Here is a 21682-nt window from a genome sequence, read left to right as displayed (position 1 = left end):
CTACTTTCGTAATTTTATCATTCGTATAAAATACGTAAAGAGCTTGTTTATGTATGTGTGTATTTTGTTTCCGTTTTTAATAATTACGCTCATTCACGTCACATTCATAGTAATACCGCATAATTTTTTAGTATTCATATATCATTAGGTTCAAGTAAAATAATTTTCTTGAAAAAAACCGTTTAAAAACATGACGTCTGTAGTCTTTTGCAAAGATGCAAGGCACAAGATTCAAATCTTCATCAAATAAAATTCAACTCCGTAGCTTATTTTACCAATGGGAATAAACATAAATAATTTTATTATAATAATTTCTTAAAGCGAGAATCGAACTTACACCCCTTTGGTTCCCACACCAACATTTAACGCCAAGATGGCACCGCTCCAAATCCTAACTGCCCATAATACGATTGACTTTATGTAACTCAATAAACTATGATTAATTTTATGTTTCAGGGAAAAAATATTCAATATTTATAGTGATATCAGGAGGTTGGGGAAGTTAAATAAGATTTTTACTGAGTGTGCCTGGCGTCGCGCCAATGGGAGACGCACCCTGGAATAGATAGCATATCATGATGTACGACTATTTATGGGGGTTATGTTGTTTTCTACTGTATAAGTTTGTTACCTTTTTTAGTTTTAAGGGTTGTTTTGATTTTTCTTTTTATTTTCAGGTCTAGTGGAGAAAGGTAGTCGTGGCGCAGTGGGACAGCGTCTGAATTTTAAAGCGGTGATTGTGAGTTCTCAATTATTTTCAATTTACTGCTCGTAAATACTTTACTTCGTGAAAATATTAAATATTTCATTCCTTCCGAGTGGGAATTGAACCCACAATCGTTCCGTTTATAGTCGCAATCTTGTTCCCCTGCCCCACGACGGTTTCAAAAATATATAATAACGTGAAATAAGCCCTTTTCTATATAATATATTAAATTATTCTGAAAAGACTTTTTGTTCTTCAAACTAGTACAGATAGGGGCGTCTGTACGCCGAGGCGTCGCCTTACAAAGGAAGTTGAAAGACAGTTGCGGAGATGGATAGTGTTGTGCACTTAGAAAACTTTGCAGCTCTAAAATAATGTGTGTTATTTTGTATCTGTACAATGTATTGATTGTTTGTTTTGCGTACGTCACTAGTTTTAGTTAAAAAGTGATTTTAGATTTGTCAGTTGAACAATATAATAATGTATAACTAGGCAAATGTTATTGTTCTATCTTAGATTACTATTGAGGCCGTCTCACGCAGTCTCGGGTTTGATTCTCGCTCGGGGAAATGAATTATTGAATATTTTTATTTTCTCGCTCTGGTAACAAGGTAAAGCAAGGCAAGGCGTTGAGTTCCGCCATTCAACACACAATGTCTCTAGATTTTAATCTTGTGATCAGAACGAGGAAAGGAAAATAATAAATAATTAATTTCAGTTAGTCAGTAAAAAAAGTGGGGACTTTCCCCGATTTTTTCTTCTGTTAAGTGATAAAAAATATCTATAAAGTAAAGTCAACTAAACTACTTGAATCATATAGAATCGAATCTGTTCAGCTCTTTCGGCATGACTGAGCGAGAGTGACATAGGTCTGAAACGGTGTAAGAAGTCAAAACTTTTAAATGAAACTAAAGAGCGTAATGTTAAAAAAAATATTAAAAATTACTATTTTTCTGTTATTTTCAGCATCTGTCTTAAAGCTGTCTAATTATTCTGATACTTTTAGTAATTCCTGAAAATACCTACCAGGTCTAGTTATAAGTCTAGATGCAAGGTCTACTTATATGTTCATTATAAGCCTAGTTTAAGTAGTAGTTATTACAAAATACAATTAGTGTGAAATTTTGGAAGGAGTCTTTCACATTTGTCCCACATATATCAAAATAAGATGAGTGAAGCTATACGTCGATACATTGTGTGTTGGGTGGTGGAACTCAACGCCGCGCTTTACGAAATCAGGATTATTCATGAGTCAAAGCCACACATATTTTCTCCCTTGCCTTACAATGACGGTAATATTTTAATTTAAGTTCCCAACTAAAACGAAACAATACAAAATAATTAACAAAATGTGTCTGTTGTCCTTCTGTCGTTATTGCAAGGGATAGAGGGTGTATTAATTTCGAGAACAATAGACTAGCGTAACGTCTGTCACGTCATTAAGCACGCGATCAAATCACGAAAAGTTTGGAACTTAGCTCGCCTGGCGTCTTGATTAGTACTGACCGTGTAGAGTGTTCCCGTTTTATTTATTATCGGGGATATTTCGGGGATTTCCTTTTATTTTTTTATATTCCGTTTTCTTTTTCCAACGGTTAACGAGAATGGAGTGTCTTGACACTGAAAAAAAAGAACATAAAGAGAAGCGATTTAGAGTTTGACGTGATAATAGAATATTAAATATATAAAGAAGATATAGTCTAATAAATTGAAATATGCAATAGTTAATCTCATATTTAATATTAACACGTTCCTCTGAACTTGTTAGAAAAAGTGCCATAATGAAGTCAAAGTGAAAAAAATGAAAATGCATTTTCCGCAAAATGCCTTTTCATTTCTGGAAAAAGGAATACCGGCGATAGTAGAATTTATAGCTTAGGAACATCAAAGCTATCCTAGATATACTTCATCTAGCTAAGGATAGGACTAAATATGGGAAGTTGACTGGCAACCTTCACTATTTGAGGAGGTACTAGTTAAAGGAAAAATAATATATAGAGGCACTAAAAGAAGAAAAATAATTTAAAAAATATACCTGATAGGTAGCGAGGTATAAATATCTACCTACCTACCAGGTATATTCTAGGTCAAGAAAGTAAAATATAAGCACAATATTCTTGACATCAGCAAATATGTTTAAGCTCTTAAATTATACCGGCGTGCGCTAAGTCTACAGTGATTAATGGATTCAAATTAGTAGGCACCGCCTTCCTCAAACGTATAAAATTGTCGTAACTTTTACAATGTAAGGTAACATTTTTATTTTTATATGTAACAAAGGGAGGTGGAGATGTGGAATATTTACTATGTGGGTTTTGTAGGTTACTAGTTCAAGTTCCTGTTAGTGCAATCTGTAAATGTATATTTTTTCTGGCAACTGATTTTAATTGTAACGAACAACAAAAGTCTGTAGTGAAATCATCCCATCCTCTATTTAAAATCTGTTTAAAAATATTAGGTGCTGGGTAATGAAACTCAGAGCCATAACAGCTTGAATTTTTTTATGCTAAAAGGAACGTATACAAATATAGATAATAATTTCAAATTGAAATTTCTACGCGATCTTCATATAAAAAGTGGACAGACCGACAACAAAGTGATTCTATAAGGGTTCCGTTTTTTTTCCTTTTGAGTTACGTAACCCTCTTTTGTTACGTTTTCATATATTTTGGTCACCACACAATTCACCCGTTCGTGAAACAATCGATTAGAGAAACTAATTGAATTATTCCACAGACAAAGGAGGGCCAATTCTACTAACACTACTAAAAATATAATCCAAATTTTGATTTGTCATGTCATTTCTGATGTTTGCTTGTAACTTACGACAATGTTTCATTTCGGGTTATTAATGATTTTGTTGTAGGATAATAAATTGCTAGGCGTGTTCTTGCTTTAATTAATTTCAGCTTTCTGTGGCGACGCGACGTGAGTACAACAAGTAGAGTGATTATCGTGTTCCTAATCTATGTGTATATGGATGGATTTTTTCAGTTTTCGCTTTAACTGTAACAAGATAGGCATAGAGAACCCAATTTTTGGTCACTCCGCTCTCCGCCGCGCATTAATAATATAAATATATGTAGAGTAATTGATTAACACATTTGGGAACCTATTGTAAAGAAATTTCCGAAACATTGCATGTGAAGAGCTGCGTGGAGCTCAACCCCACGCTTTGCCTTCTTATCAAAACATAAAATAAAAAGGAAGTAGGAATCCCACCCACAACCTTCGCCTTTAGGTACATTCAGAAGCTGTGTTCTGTGGTCACGACAGCCTCAATAGATTTTTCAAAAACTTAGGTATTATCATAAAATAAATAATAGGTACTTTAACAGCGTGATTTTTATTTTATATTTTATGATGTGACGTTAATACGTTCAGGTATATAATTTAATAAGTTTAAGAACTAGTATAATAAAATAAAATACAATATTTCATAAAAATACATTTAAAACTGCACTTAATAGCGGATGCGCCAAACTTATAACAGCGCTTGTTAGTCTTTAGAACTTGAACTATATTTAATGGTCCTTCGAGCCGGATACAAGAAGTGTGCTAGTAACTTTTAAACTGGATTCATGTTTATAAATCATTTTATAATAGTTTCAATTTAATTTTTACCATTCAAAAAATAATTTAAATAAAAAATATACAATCTTTGTCATATATATTTAAATTAATAAATCAGCTTTTTGCCCTAATTATAATAATTTCTAAAGTCTAAATATATATAATAATACGATTGTTTAAATATTTTCAATATTCCTTATTTTTCCCACTGTTTGTGTATTTGTCATAACAAGCAAATTTTATTTTGAATTTTAGAAACATCTAAGTTTATGGTAATAGATGTATAAAATATCGTAATTTTCACAGATATAAATATGTAAAATATATCTTATGGGAAAATGAAAAGCCAGGAATCAAAGCTAGTATTAATTATATACAATTCTCCGACTTTTCTCTTATAACCCATAAGGGGCGGATGGGACTAAAATAAAAAGAATATCACTATGTTTATGGTAAATCCATGCTTTTAAATCAACACTTAACATATACTCCAATTAGCTAAACAAATTCTTCACCGGTGTCCATATGTTTACTTGTCACCTAACAAATCAGTGGCGGTAAGATGACAGCTGACAGGCGTCTTTCAGGGACAGTCTTTAGAGCCTCGGCTCTACCAATCAAAAGTGGTGAAAGATATGTCAAAGTTAACTGGAAATATCGTTATAAATATATATATAAAACTCTTCCGTTACTGACTGACGTGACGTACAGATATACAGACTAATATACTAGACTTCGAAAGTAGAATTTTGGCATGTTTGTTGGTTAAGGAGTGTGGGGAACACGTAGACAGGATTTTTGAAATTCTTATGGAGAAGAAAGGAAATCTCATTTTTCAAGCAAAGTTGCGGACGAGTTTTTACATCTATTTTTTTAAATTGATATATTTCTTTACTTTCTCTATGAAAAACTAGAGTTTAAATATTTCATCCTCCCTTTTCACCAATATAAAACCCACCATTACTGGTTGCCGATACCGATGTAGAAATCAAATAGAATTTTTTTATAAATATGAAAATTCTTTCGAGTGAGCATCGAACCTGCAATTTCCGCATCTAATCAAAAGTAAAACTTGGCGTCTCCATTTTATTAGGTTTAATTAATAAGATGTACTATTTTTAACTATTCATTTAGTCTTAAGTTTTATCTCGAGATCTAACCGACGGTTTTGGTCGTGTCATCCCCATATTTGGTGTATTTAGCGAAGTTAATTGCGCCAGTGGCACGCCTAAGTCATAAATTTAATAAGTTAAGCTCGTATTCTAGTTTACCCATTAACAAATAATTATTAATAGGTACTTATATATTTTTTCTTTATTAGATGTAACTTCACGCTGTGTCCCGCACACAGCAGGGTAGGCAGAGGGTCACACTCTTTCCCCACTTTCCGCCGAAATCTGGAGGCATTGCGTGTTGAGTTTCGGAACTCAACGCCGCTCTTTGGCTCGACACCAGAACGAAGAAATGAAAATATCAAATATTTTACTTCCTCAAGTGGGAATCGAAACGCCATTTTATTCATTAATTTCCGTTACCCAATACACAATGCCTCGAACAGGCGGAAGTGGAGAACCGAGTGTCTCAACACTAAAGTGAAGCTAAGAAAAAACCTATTAAATGTTAACATTTCCGCCAAGAATCGAACTCACAACCGTCGTATATCAGTACAATTCAGTCAGACATTTTCCCCAAATCGCCATATCTTCAAGTATTTTAATAACCGCTAATGACTATAACTTTTTATGTCAACGCGTGAATGATGGATGGTGTCTTGCGGCATATTTTTGTCAGATCTAAATTTACATTTGGGGTAGTTTCTAATTTGTTTGGTGTAATAATAGAATTTAATTAAGCGCGGTGAGCTTTTCGAGTACAAAGGAGCTTATGTCGAAGTTTTGAATTTTCTCATTTATATATGTGTCCTTGGAATTGTAGGCTTTAGAAAATGCGGGTATTTTTTAGAAAATTGCTCGTAGAAAACAGATGGCCGAGTAGGGGACTTTATTCGTCAAATGTTTTTTTGATTATATCAATATTAGTGACTTCTTAATAACTCGTACTTGACCCTAGCTCTTTTCCTCTCTCCTGTTCAACCCGTCAAACGCCGACAGATATATCGATATAAAAATAAAATAAAAAAAAAAGATGACCATGTCATATCTACTTGACATCCATTCTAATAGGGAAAAAAACGTCAAAATGACATATTATTACCGTGTCATACCAAGTGAGCAATGAACAATCACACATTACAATTGTTTTATACGACTATTGACATAATTATAGGATTTTAAACTTATTTCCATGGAATTAAGACTCCAATTTCAATGATGAAACTTAGAGTACTAGAAAAGGGCATTCTAATATATTTAATAAGAATTTGTACTTAATGTGAGGGTTGCATAGGGCTGCTTTTTGATTGTCTCTTGTGTAAGGGGAGAGTAAGTTTAATATTTGTCAAGGGTAGAATTAATTAAATCCAGCAAGGGCGGGTTTTATGGTTTGTTAAAGTTATTGTGTAATTTATCTGATTGTATATAGATAGTAACTTGTAGCTCGTCCCCTATATTTATTTACTTAGTAATAGTGTGTAGACAGACACACTTGTATTACAAAAAACCGTCTATTTTTTATTAAGTTTTTAAGAAATCATTATTTCTTCTAATATTAAATAATTTTAATTTATGCAAAATTAATTTATTGATACATCAAGTTATAGTCGAAATAAATTACAAGAAGTTATGAAACAAATTAATGTAACTATCTACCTATAAGAGTAAAAGAAAATAAAAAAAATAAATTAACTATGGCTTTTTAACACATTACGTTCTCCATTTTCCATCGAAGTTTTGAGACATTGCATATTGAGTAGAGGAACTCAATGCTTTACTTTGCTTTATTAACAGAGCGGGAAAATGAAAATATGAAATCCTTCTCTGAGTAAAAATTGAACTCACAACCGTCGCTTTTACAGTCACAGACTTTTTTAGTCATATTATGGTTCAGTTTTATAATATACAGGTGTAGCGCATTCAAATCCTATACAACTTCCATCTTTGTCAAACGGGGTTAATAGAATTTCTTATCATAAGTAATATCTAGAAATTGCTAAAAACTCGCTCATAAAGAATATCCGGCTTAAGAAAATCGTTTTTTAATGGATGTTCAACGTTTCTATAGCGTCCTGATTGGAACCAAACTGGTATAACACGTACAGTGCTAAATATAAAAGCAACCCATCAATAATATAAAAGTCAAATGGGAGCCAAGTTAAATATTATGAAATGCGTCGTTCTCGACTTCGCCCACAAAGGATTGGGAGATCTACAAGGAGTCAAGTTCAAGTTTCAATTTAATTTGACAATTTTTTACGTTTATTCTTTTTTATATTCGCATGTAAGTGTACTTTTAACTAGTACTGGACTATTAGGTTGATATTTGGTGTGGTGCCTAGTGGTAAAAAATTGCAAAGACAAATTAAGAACTTAAATTTTAACCTGAGTAAATGCTCTTGGTTAAGTAAATATGTAGATTTTCCACTCTTTTGTCGGTGAAATTGAGAACGACGCATTACTCAACATTTAACTTGGCTCTCACTTCACATCTACATAATGTTATTAATGGAATGATATGCCTTAGTATTTATAACAAAACTGTTGTTATTAATAATTAACATTTGGGACTTGGTTTAATATTTGATATTATTTTAACTTGATATCTCTACGAAAACTCGAGATTAATGGTCTTAACAGACAGACAGACAACACAGTGATACTATAAGGGTTCCGTTTTTTCCTTTTGAGGTATGGAATTCTAAAAAAGAGAAAAAAAGCTTTCTAACTTTTTGAATTCCCATACAAAACTTTATAGTTAAAACTACTATAGTACTAGTAGGTATATATTTTTAGCTTCATCTTGCATGTATACTAAATTCTCCACGTTCCGCCCAAATTTTGAGACATCCGTATTGAGTGACAGAACTCTACGCCGCGATTTTTTGTTAGCAGAGCAATAAATGAAAATAATATATTCTCCCGAGTGGGAATCGAATCCATAACGGTCGCAGCTAGCCAGACTTCACTACAGCTATATTTTTTATGCACACTTGAACGTCTTTCAGTACATTTAATACGTTTCTAATATAAAATGCATGGAGTACAGGAGACCATGCATTGCTGAACACTTGCGTTTGTTAGGGAGATGCAGATTACTTTGTACAAGCGTTTGAATAGCAAAGTATGAATTTGGTTTTTAAATTGTGATTTATACACTACGTGCTTATGTAAGATGAATATGTTAGTACTAGCTTGTAGGTGCTCTTGTGACTTCGTGGTCAGATGGAAATAAATAAGCGTGCGACTGTAAATGTAACAATTGTAGATTCGATTCCCACTCAGAGGAATGAAATATGTAATATTTGTCTCGTTCTGGTAACGAGGCAAAGCGTGGCATTTAGTTGCGCGACTCAACACTCAATGCCTCGGAAAGTGGTAAGTGAAAGTGTCTTAATGGTAACGAAGCAGTTTAACACTAGGATATCAGGTTCACTCTGCCTAAAAAAAAATTAAAACCTATATACATAGATCTATGGTGAAGTGGGTTAAAAATAAAATATTTTTATTTTCTAGCTCTGTTAGATAAAGAAAAGTATTCCATTTCATAATCTATTGGTTGCTTTTTCATAATATTTTTTTATTTAATATCACCGTATAAATTTCTATAATGTAATATTTGCAAAGGTATAAGGTATTGCAGAACAGTGATTCTTTCATGTCATAGCTATCTGGCCTTGTTGGTTTGTTCGCTTCATCGGTTACTGTCTGTCTGTGAGTGCTCAGCGCGCCTACTTCCCGCCGCTCCCTTCTGTGTAAGGGGACGTCTATACTTATTTTGTATGATAATATATATTTTTTTAGTACTTACTATAAGTTTTGAATTTAATGTATATGGTATTTTTTTAGTTCTGTAATAGTAAGTTTTGAATTTAATTTACATTGTGTTCAATTTTAAGTATGTTAGTATTCTATTTTAATATTTTTTGCATTACAAAACCACCATTTCGTTAGTAAGTGTTTTAAACTGAAAACTATAACTAATAATGCTTAGCCGTGCTTCACTTTACTATTTATTATGAAAATGAAATGTTAATTTTCTCGCTTTGGTAAAAAGACAAACCTGGCGTTGAGTTTCGCCACTCACGTAATATCTCGAAAATTAGATGAAAAGAAGAGAATGGAGTATCTTAACACAAGGTCCTATCTACCCTGCTATATGTAAAATGAAAAAAAATATTTCAATAATTTTCCAGGAACAACGATACTATATTAAAATACCATTAAAATAATAAAATATTTCATAATACATTATACATATAATTTTCAAGTTATTTGAATTACACATTGTGTACACGTCTCGCAAACATTAGGCCGCGCCCTGACCAACCCATGGCGATCGCTTGCTTTTAATTATTTTCGCTATTATGACCCCATAAAGCTACTGACGTTGAACATCAAATTTATACTTCGTTATGGAGAATATTTTTTCCTAGAACTTGTAAATAGTAGGATATGTTATGTTTTTTTGGGAAAAATTCTGATTTTGGATTCATCAGAAAATGATGAAATAGGAATAGAGTGTCTTAACATTCAGGTTCCCTCTGCCTACCCTGTTACAGCCAGGCCAGTGTAATATGCCAGATACAGTTATCTCATCATCATTTTGTGAGCGTTTCATCATCTAATCTAAATAAAGAATTAAACGTTTTTCCGCTGTTTCCGTATAGCAAGCAGGTTTTCAGAGGTCCCCTATATTGTATTGAGACAGTCCGCTCCCTTCTTTCCACTATTTTTTTTGAGAAAGTACTTAGTTACTTACAATTATTAATATTGACTGGCGGAGCTTCATTTACCAGAGATAGTGTATTGGGATTAGATCACACACCCGCCACGCTTAAAGTCAGATGCTTTCCTATTGCACGAGGAAGGCCTTTATAATAATTTAAATATGCATAAGTTCCATGTACATTAAAAAAAAAACGTTTATAATAGTTTCATTTACTATTATTATTCATTTTACTATAAAAGGTTTTTCGTCTCCATTATGAGTGAAGTTGCCACCAGCGTAATGTAATGTGATATAAATGTCAATTAAACTCGTTATACACTGATTAGGTGGAGGGAGGCTTCGACAGGATCGTGATAAATGATCATTCTAAGGTGTCTTCATACAAACATTTTATATTTTTTTGGCTTCCCGTTGTTTCCCACATATGGGAGGGTGGACAGAGGGAACCTAATGTTACGACACTTCGTTTTATACTTTCGCCCAATTTTCGAGACTGCGTTTTGCGAGATACTCTCTGTCTACTCTGTCATAATAGAAAGAAAGAAATAGAGAAATTAAAAAAGCAAACTTTTCTCCTATTATCTTTTTCGTCAAGGAATCCTTTAAAATTTAAATAGGTCCCGACGGCTAAACTTAATAAAATCCTATTGTTCTTTATTTTCCTTTTAGTTTTTATGTTTTTTGATCTTTAACAATTGTTTATACCTCAAAATAGAAATGTAGTAGTGTATGTACACTTACAGTCAATCAGTCAAGATTGTTTGACAATCCTCAATCAACGTAGACTATATTGACAAGCAACACATAGCAAGTGTCCTCGATCGATGTGTCTATTTGAGCTTTCATAAAAGTTTTCGTAATTTAGAATAAAAATTGTATATTTCTCGATTTGGATTCTATATTATGTATACAAGTTATTAGTAACAATCGAGTAGTATAGAAATTTGTGGTCATTGGTCAATTGTACTGTGTACGAAACTTAACGCCGTATTTTGTCTACGTCCCAATGCCCTTCCAATTGATATTTTAACATTATAAAATAAATTATATGCAAAATAAATAATCATTTCACTGTAATAAACGTTTCATATACAAATTTCAGGCGAAAAATTCACAAAAACTGAGAAAATTACGTCTGGAAATACTTTGTAATAGCAATTTGGTAGCAGTTTTAGGGCTTTAGGCGCCGCATAATTACGTTAACCTGGCGTCGGGGAGTCAGGCCGAACGCCGATTCGAGACTTGGACTTGTGTAGGTACATGAAAAATAAGCTGCGTTATATGAATTTTATAAAATGATAGATACTACTATTTTTGTTTAATACTCGTATGTATAATTTGTCTATTGTTTAATATAAGTAATTACTGTAAGTATAGACAACGCACTGATGAAACTACTCGATTTAGAAATTAGAATCTTGAAGTTCAGGAGGTTTCTGTGGATATGTGGGAAAACGTAATTTTCTATTTTACGCTTTAAAGTTGAGTAAATATATGTTATTTAAATACAAAAGATAAGATATATATCATAGAGTCTTTGGTGACGCCATAGGATAGCGTCTATGTGTATATATATTTTTCATTTCCACGTCATAGCAACGACAAACAGCGGCGTTATGTACCACCACTTAACTCGCAACATCTCGAATTTGGGCAAAAATTGTAGAATAGAGTGTCTTGTGTGTGCAAGTTGAGGCCAGTCGTGGTGCAGGGGCACACACGTGTGACTCCTTCTCCTCCTGATGCCTCCAGAATTCAGTAGAAAGTGGGGAGCGGAGTGTCTTAACACTAGGTTCATCCTGCTTACCCTGGTACATGCAGGATACAGCGTGAAGCCTAGTGTCTTGACAATACGTTCTCTCTATTGTTCTTGTAGAGTTAAAAAAACAAAGGATAATTAAATATATAGCAAAGTGTGATATAATTTGTAACATTATAAAATGCACAAGCGAGTGCGGCAAAATCAATAAGAAAGTAATAAATAATGAAGCCTTTATCGCGAGCGAAACGCGCTGTTTAAAGAGCTTTTTACGGCCGATAAAAATCTTTCATTTATTTTACTCATTTATAATTTCGTTGAGTACAGACTTAGGGCGGGTGTTTTTTTAAGAGCCCTGCGTAAAACCAAAGTAGGCAAATTAAGAGAATACAGTGTCAAATCTCTCTTTGCATTTGCATATATTACTAGCGGCCCGCTCGCGGCTTCGCCTGCGTGAACTACTTTATTATTAATTTCTGTATCCATGAGTACCTACATCCTATAAGTGGCGTCCATGCAAAATTTGAGACTCCTAGCATTTGTAGTAACGAAGTTTCATACAAACTTTCAACCCCAAAAACAACCCCTTAGAAGTCGAATATTACAAATTCCCGTCTTAGCGAGCACCTACGTCCTATAAATAACTCCTATGCAAAATTTCAGATTCCTAGCACATGTAGTTTCTGAGATTTCGTGATGAGTGAGTGACCTTTCGATTTTATAGATATAGATAGATAGATTATACAGAACTAGTAAATAAAAGCATAATTTCAGTAATTTGGCCTGTCTTCACAAACAAACTCAGGATTAATTGTAGGTCTCCATTATAAATATATATACGGTCAACATAAATTAGAGGTTTTGGAAGGTTTGGGACCGGACTTCTGAATAAATGAAGTATTAGGTAAATGGAATACCTTTATTATAAATCTCATATAATCTCAAAATATATGTTATCCACAATAAAAAGGAAAAAGGTATATTCAACACATTTCTCTTTTTTACCCATTTAGAGACAATATTTGCTGGCTTGCTGCATATTCATATACGATGGAACTTAACACCGCATTTTGTTTACCTAAATTAGAATAAAGAATAATATACCCTCTTTAACGGCTGGATGGATTTGGAAAAAATGTATTGTTCTATAGTTTTTTCCTGGGCTAAACATTGTTTGCTGGGCGCGTTAATTTTCCTATAAGATAATACATGATTTGTCTTTTAAATCGAAGATGTAAACATTTATATAGCAAAAAAACGCGTATTTCGACATTATAGAGGGAATTAAAATTAATAGGGTACTTCCAGTTGACCTAGAATTTCGAAATTTAATTAACGCAAGCGTTATTAACGTACTCTATTCGTACCTTAAAAATCAATGATAAATTTATTGGTAGACAGATCATGGATAACTGAATGATAAATGTATTTTTGCACTTACTAACAGTGATTCCTCATGTGCATATCATTTAATTAATATTATATTTTTTTATAAATTTAAGCACGTTTATTTTTGTCATGAAAACAAAAAAAAGAAATTTTTAAACATATATTGGTTGTGGGTGGGGCAAACATCACGCTTATAATCATAATTTCTATTGGTGAAATGATGAGACAAGCCGTTTAGTTCCGCCACTGATTATGTAATGTCTCAAAAGTCGGCCGGAAAGTAGAGAATTTAGTGTTTTCCATTTACATTTGGCTTTAGGTTCTTTTTATGGACCGTGCTAAGCGGTAAAAATAAAACTATATTTTTAATAATAGTGTGAAGATATTTATTCTATTAAAAAACAAACAATAGTGTAAAAAATGGATATTTGTTTAACTAAATAAACGTTTTAAAGTGAATTTTCACGTTCAAAAATGCAGATCAGATGAAAGCTTGTTTGCGTTAATACGCTCAGTTAGTCGAATTGTTCCGAATAACTTAAATAGGAATTTTAGTAGTTTCGTTTTTTAAATGAATGAATTCAAACGTTATGATGATTATTGATACCTTTTTTTATTAATGTTTAAATATTTTACTATTTAGCTATAAAACTAAAAAAAATCGTGGTATTTTGAAGTTCAATATCCCGCTTTGTTTAATTAATTAGCGGGAGAGCTCGATTCAATTATGAAAAAACGACAAGGACCCCATGGAGAATATGAAGTAATTGATGATAGAGAGGTGAGAGGTGTTCAGAGATCTTGGTATTTGGCATTTTGTTCTCTCTGGCTACCTCTCTAGAGATAAAGCATGAAACTAAAAAAAAATGTTTATAACACTAAAATATAGAATTTTAGAATCAGTTTTTAATGTAAAAATTGCAAACGAATGAAAACTTGAAAATTCTGATTATCCATTCGTATTTAATATTTTCCAAGTATAATACTATCACACATATAAATATAAAAATCTTTCTAATTTATATCCAATAAATGTTGTCCTATATTCATTTTCCTAACTTCGTAGAGAACGAGTCGGATACGACTCCAGCTACATAAAAGACTTCAGCGAACCGTTATCTTCAATTTGGAACTTTGCTCGTGATTCACGTAACAAAGTTTTATTTGCGCCTAAATCTTTATTAAGGTTCCCATTGTGTTCCTACTAAAGGGTCAGGGGTCAAAAATGAGCTTTTTAATATTAAATAACGTATTTCTAATTTGTGGAGATTACTTATAATAGAAGTTTGCGATTGGTGGAGGGATTTGTTATTTTATACAATCGTGGGAGTGGTATCGAGATATTTTTAGGGGGCTCACGACTTTAGTTTCTTTATATTTAGTTTTTTATATTTTTAGGCTTAATATATTATTGATAAAATTCTGCATTCGGCATCAGACTATTCTAGGGTGGGCACCAACGCCCTTATTTCTCACCCATGCTTTGAAATGACGCCGACGCGCGCTCTCATAACCGATCCTCGCTCTCTTCTTACCCAGGAAGTTCACCTCCAGGGACAGTTCACAAAATCACAGATGATTATTGTTTACTACACAACAATGAAGAAAACTTTATTTTTTTTATTATATTAATCACATTCTAAAGAAGGCAAAGATTTAGATAACTGGACAGTTAGTTAATGAGGGGGGGAGATTTTTCTAAATAAACATCTAGCACATAAAAACCACGAAACAAAGGAAATAATAAAGAATTAAGACACTTCCATTCCAATTTGTTAATTCAAGATCTGATTTAATTTAAGTCTAGTTCTTCCTTTGATTTCGACGCGTATTTAAAAGAATCGTTTTAGTTTCTTTATCCCCTGCACGAAAGTTAAAGAACTTTCTTTGATTCTTAATTGCACTCATTTATTTCTACCGAGGAATTGATAGGTTATTTCAAGTGAAGCGCCATCGCCAGAGAAAGTGTTTTAACGTTACAGATGTAATTGTTGGGGCCAGTCAAACGTGAGAGTTATGGGTTCGATTTCCACTTGAAGGAGTGAAATATTGAATATTTTCATTTCCTCGCTCTAGTAGCGAGACAAAGTATGGCGTTGAGTTTCGCCAGTCAACACGTAATGTCTTCGGAATTTGGCGGAAAGTTGGAACAGGAAGGGTCTTAATGGGAACGAATTATCCTGCTATGTGCAACAGCATGAAGCTAAAAAAATCCAATTATTTTCTTTGCGACTTCCAATACTATCCGGGCGCCTGGAAGATATCACTATTTAAGCGATAAGGCGACTGATTGTACATTGAGTTCATCTATTTTTTGCAATATTTGCTTCTTTTGTAATTTTGTTTTGTTTTTTTTTTTTAATATTTTTTTTTTGTTTTGTATACTGAAGTATTTAATTTATATATTTATTTAAAACTAATTATACTAAGTTCGTAATAAAAAAACATATGACCAAATATTTTTTATATTTCTCTTTTTATTTCCTCTATAAATAATGATTGTCTCTAGATCATTAACGCACAAGATACGTGCGCCACACACTATGGAAGTAATCTTTACATACGCACATCTGCTTTTTACATATGCATTTTATAGCAGCACTACGGGAACAAGTTATAGGATGCAGCGAATTACGAAAAATCATTGAATTTCCTAATGTATTGGTGATAAAATTAACTAAAAGTTTCATCACTCAATACGAAGTCTCTCGAAAGCGATGGAGAACAAAGTGAGTGACTCGGCTCTAGGTAACACATAACTTGCCAATTAAAAAAAATTAAAAATTGAGAGACAAAATTAAAAATCTTATTTAACGGAAAGAATCAAAAAATATTACAGAAATAGAAAGAAATAAAATTCATCAAATCAAATCATAATTTTTGTTTTTATTTAGAATGTTTTTTTTCCGACTTCATCCTTCATCACTAATTATGGTAGGTTAGGCAGAGGCAACCTATTGGTTAGACACTCCGTTCACCACGCATCGTTGAAATCAATTTTTGAGAATTTTTTCATTGCGACGTTTTATTTACATAAACATAAACATTACCGTTTTTGCTTTATAGCAAAAAACATTTCTGAAACAAATAAGCCTATAGCTTGAGCATTTCCTAAACTAAAACTTTATCACCAACATTGAAATAGATATATTATAGAAAAGTAAAATTTTTAATTGTTTCAGACAGACCGATCGCCCGTAAATTATTCTGATTTCTGATTGAAGATAAACTAATATCCGCTAATGAATAAATGCATCGTTCGTTTGAGTGCATCGATATGATGTATTGCCCTTTAAAGATAGTAGGGAAATAAAATATTTTGGTTGTAAAATTTTATCTATAGCTTGGCTTCGTTGTTATGTGGATAAATAATATAGAAATACCCTAGAGGAATACTTAGAATAATTCCTAAGTGTGGACACTATAAAAATACCCTAGAGGTCTTGATTACGCGGCAGCAAAGTTAACAAATTTGAATTAGCATTACATACGCCCGTATACACTAATTTCGTATAAAATGACCGGCGTTTGCAGGATTACTTCGTGGCAAATTTCATAACTGTAGTTCCATGGGAAGTACTCTATAGGGTTTGATGACATGGGAAATTTCATACAAGATGCTCATGCTGCATTTTGCTCGTATATTTTGATTATATTGACTTAGACTGACTGTTACTTAAATATTTAATATTAATTTCAGTTTTCTACCATACGAACAGAAAGACAAAAAAAATGGATTCCAAACTATATGGATTCCATTTTTTCCTATATGGAGAACATTGAACCCACGACTGTCTCGCATATATTTCAGGTTCATTATAATTTTGTCATCCCATTGTATTCTCATGCATATTTATAAAATTTTCATCTGTCAACGTGTTCATTGTGATTTCGCGATGCATACATACGAATAGTCAAAGGTTTAAGTGCTTTCTGAGCTATTCGTTTTCTGCACTATTTCAGTAGAGCGCGTTTGTGATATATAGACTTATAGATTATAGAATAGAATAGAATATACTTTATTGCACACATAAAAGAAATATATAGAAAGAACAACACAAATAAAATTTAAAGAAAAACACGTATGCAAAGGCGGTCTTATTGCTTTAAGCAATCTCCACCAGACAACCTTTGAAACATTACGGAAAAATTGTAATGAGGAGAAAGGGGACAACGTCTCAGTGCAAATCTTATGAAATATAATTAATTATTATATAATATATAATAAACTAAGTCAATAATATTTAGAAGTTATACGAGATATTGTTTATGATTTTTTAATTATTGTATAAAATATTATTTAACCATGTTCCTAAATTTGCTGAGACAATAGCAAAATATTAATAATATTTCATCGATAATAAATTTCTTCATTTAAAAGCATGCCATTTTATTCACGAATAGATGAATTTAAGTATTTAATATATAATGGTTGTAGGTTCAAACTCATTTTTTTTCTGGTTCGACTAAAAGTATTGTAGAGTTTTACAATTTGTCTGGTGTCTAGGATCATGTCAACCAAGTGGGAAGGGCGGCTATACAAAGCTGAATTTAAGGATTGTTTTCGTTTGATCATCTTTATGCGTCTCTTCTATTACTCTTTATCTTCTATTCTCTACTTTTACTTGTACGTATACCAGACACAATTATATGGTGACATCAGCTACTGTATATCGTTTATCCTAAACCTATCGATGTATATCGTGCCGTGTCTACAAGTTTCTACGCACTAAGGTTGGTGGCAATCCAAAACGTATTTTACGAGGTCGTCGCCTCGAGGGTAGTCAAAGTTTTTTTTAAACATTCCGGGAAAACCATTTCGGAACGCTCATCGGTACTATGCAATAAACTAAGCTGTAAATGTACTATACGGACAAAGTGTACCTGTTTAGCGTCACTGACATTTGTTTAGTAGATTTGTACTTTGATTTGTATCTGTTTTATAATACATATTAATTGATAAATACGGATAATTTTAAATATGAACGAAAGATCTAAAGATTTTTTTATTTTCATAATTTATCTGAAACAGATAGGCAGAGGGAACCTGGTGTTAAAACACTCCTCAGTTACCGCTGAATTCTGGAGGCATTGTGTGTTGAGTGGCGGAACTCATCGTTAAGCTTTTCCCTCGTTACCAGAGCGAGAAATGAAAATATTAAATATTTCATTTCTTTGAGCTTTTTATATTGATTTTTACATTTATCCTATAATATTAAAGCCTTGTATTTGAACGAAAAAAAACTAGTTGACACCGGCAGTACTCTATCCCAAAATACTAATTAGTCCTTTATTTTATATTTATACATTCTATCGCATACAATGTAGAACCACCTACGATGTAGAGTTTAAAATCATTAGGAATCCAATAACATCTGAAAATAGCTCTGGCTTTGCGTAGTTTCTTCAATTTCTATTCTCTACAGCATATTATCCTGAATCTAAATTTTAATCATTTTCTCAGTTTAATATGAAATGTTATTTTAACACTGTTACTACTGTACTGTACTGTCGTACTCTGTTCTTCAAACAGCTCATTAGTAGTTCTGCCTTCACCTTTATGTAAGTGCTCCGCTAAGAGCTACACTTTAAGACGTTCGGGGTTTTCCGAAAATATGCGGAACGAGTTGTAGCCTGCAACTTAGATGGCGTAGACTATAAGATATTTTTTTTTGTCAGGGAATCTAGTGTCGAGACACTCCGTTTTAATTTAAAAAGAACATGTATACACTTATACATGCACGTAAGTTGTTATATTTCTTTGGGGTAACAAGGTAAAAATCATTCTAAAAATGTTATCCGTTGCGTTATTTTATATTTGTAGAGATAGCGACTCTAATCATAGAAAAGCAAGTATATTTTAATACATTAAAAGTATGTTTTGTATATTTATTTAGTTTTAATTTTTTTTAAATATCACAACTAAATATTTGTATTTAATTAAAAAAAACAAAAATGTTGACACAGTCATGTCGCTTGTAGCTAATTTCATGGTGTCGGTTTTTCTTGGAGATGTGCGCGCGCATCGTGAAAATTTTTTTTCCTCACGCGCCAAAAGAAGTATGACTTTAATATACTTGTATAGTTAAGTAAAGAAAACGAATATATTGTGATAGAAGAACGGAGTTCTCCATTTTATAAAATTCATTTTCGTGCAATTTCTATAAATCTAAAACCTTTTGGCTCATGCTCTTTGCTCATTATTCAATTTCATATAATATTCATAAAATTCACTTAAAATCAATCGAAAAGAAAGGAATTTGAACTCAAGTATATTTTACTTCAAAATTACCTTCGTTGAAATAGAGATCTGGTAATACGTGATCTCCTGTTAGGGTGTCCATGGGAATTGTTTTTCTAATATCATTCGTTTGTGTAGTCTGTGAATCTTGCATATTTTTATTTTAACGACAAAACGGTTGCACCCTTCACGCACACGATGCTTGTTCATCGCTTTGAGATGACGTTAAACACCGCATCCGCCGTAGGACCCTCTAGCTACAAATCAAAGCTATGTGGAATGTGAGAGGAGAGATGGAACAGAAGATTAATTAAATATTCAATGAGAAGTTTTATATTAAACAAAGGTTTTAATGTTATCTATTGACCTACTACTGTAAAAATTACCCTGAGAACTTAGAATGTGACATGTGTGATACATTTAAGTACGGAAGCGAAGCCGCTTCTACTTGTAAAAGTTATTTAACTAGAACTAGTTAGCATTTGGCTAATATAATTGTACATTCCAATTCATTGTGGGGACAGGATACACTTACTCTCCTGCCCGAAATGTCCATTCACCTGCTCACATGACGATCTGATGGAGGGAACAGATGCTGCAGTCGACGTGGATAAATATTGGCAAAATATGGTCTGAATTCTCCATGCATTGACACGAAGAAGAAGATTGTACATTTATTATTTTCAGAGTGACAAAAAGCCTGGTCACTTTCCTCCGGCGGCGTATCCGCATCCTCATTACGTCTTCCGAGCGCAGTTATTTTCTTCCGTCCGTCTGTCTCGACTAATTCAGTGAACTTATTTACTTGATTAAATGCTTTTCTTCATAATAAAGTTGTTATGAAATTATTTATTTATGTATTAATTTCGTTTTGTGTAGTTTTTTTGGTAATATATGTTAGAAGTTAATGTGTGGCGATTGTGAGTTTAAATATAAGGTATATTGAAATTAATCGTAAAATGTTTTTAAAAAGGCGAAAGTACGTATGGATGGTGTCCTTAAGTTTCATTCTATGGCTTCACGCTGTATCCCGCATAAGTTTGGTAGGCAAAAAATCTAGTGTTAAGAAGATTAGAAGTTAAGATCGGGGTACCGTTCTATCTTCTTCTTAACTGTCATTGCGTGTTCTTTTGCAGACTTTAACGCTGCGCCTTTTAACAGACCTGGGAAGTTAAAATATTTCATTCCTCGAGTGGAATTCGAATTCGCAACTTGCCACGTTTACAGTCACACGCTTGTGTCCCTGAGCCGCGATTGGCGAAATATTCTTCTTGAATAAATCTATATTGTACTAGTTACTCTAACCTGTACAATGCGATTTAAAATATCATCTTTTAAATTCTATATTTTAGGATAATCTCAGGTAAATGGAGATTTTAGAATTTCCCCAAAAGCATATTCTGCTTTTTAAAAAGCTGGAGGATATTTTTGGCTCGACATTTCCAAGATAGATACGAGTATATAATGCTTCGTAGTGAACTGTAGTTCCGCATCCTCATTATTCTTGCCATACGTCGTTACCGTCTTCCGTTCGAATTTACTCTTTTACCTGTTATATAATAAGATACTTAATTTTCGCGTGCTTAGTACATATTTTGAAAATTGGATGGAAAATGGGAATATATACAGGATGGAGCGCGAATCTAAAAAAAAATATTCCCTACTTAATTAAATTAACAATTATTATTATATATAATAGTCATTGCTATTATTAGAACATTATGTTAAAAAAGTATACAATTGTAGAACTACAGATTTGAATCCAGAACCTATATAGTAGGAACTCACAAGTAAAAAGCTAATAACCTCCAATATCGAACATGTGGTCAATGAATTCACCTATAAATAATTTAATACGTCGATATCTTAAATGTATAGAATTTTCCTTTACGCTGAGCTTTTGATATAGTAACGACAGCCTGGATCCAATAATCTTTCCATATTATTATATAGACAAAAAATATATATTTATTTTCTATCTATGTATCCTGTATTTATATACAGGATAACTAAAGGAAAGATAGTGTTAAGACACTTTGTTCTCCAATCTGATTTTGAAACCATTACGGATTTTACGTTATGTTGGGGCATGTTGTCAGAGCCAGAAAATGCTCGAAAATCCTCGATTGAGAATCGAACCTACAATCGTCACGTTTACAAACACTGTTTT

Source organism: Heliconius melpomene, chromosome 18 (assembly GCF_056956725.1).
Source record: "Heliconius melpomene rosina isolate 202511_hmr_F chromosome 18, ASM5695672v1, whole genome shotgun sequence".
Classification (NCBI taxonomy): domain Eukaryota; kingdom Metazoa; phylum Arthropoda; class Insecta; order Lepidoptera; family Nymphalidae; genus Heliconius; species Heliconius melpomene.
The sequence above is the reverse complement of the archived record's forward strand: the minus strand, read 5'-3'. Positions refer to the sequence as shown.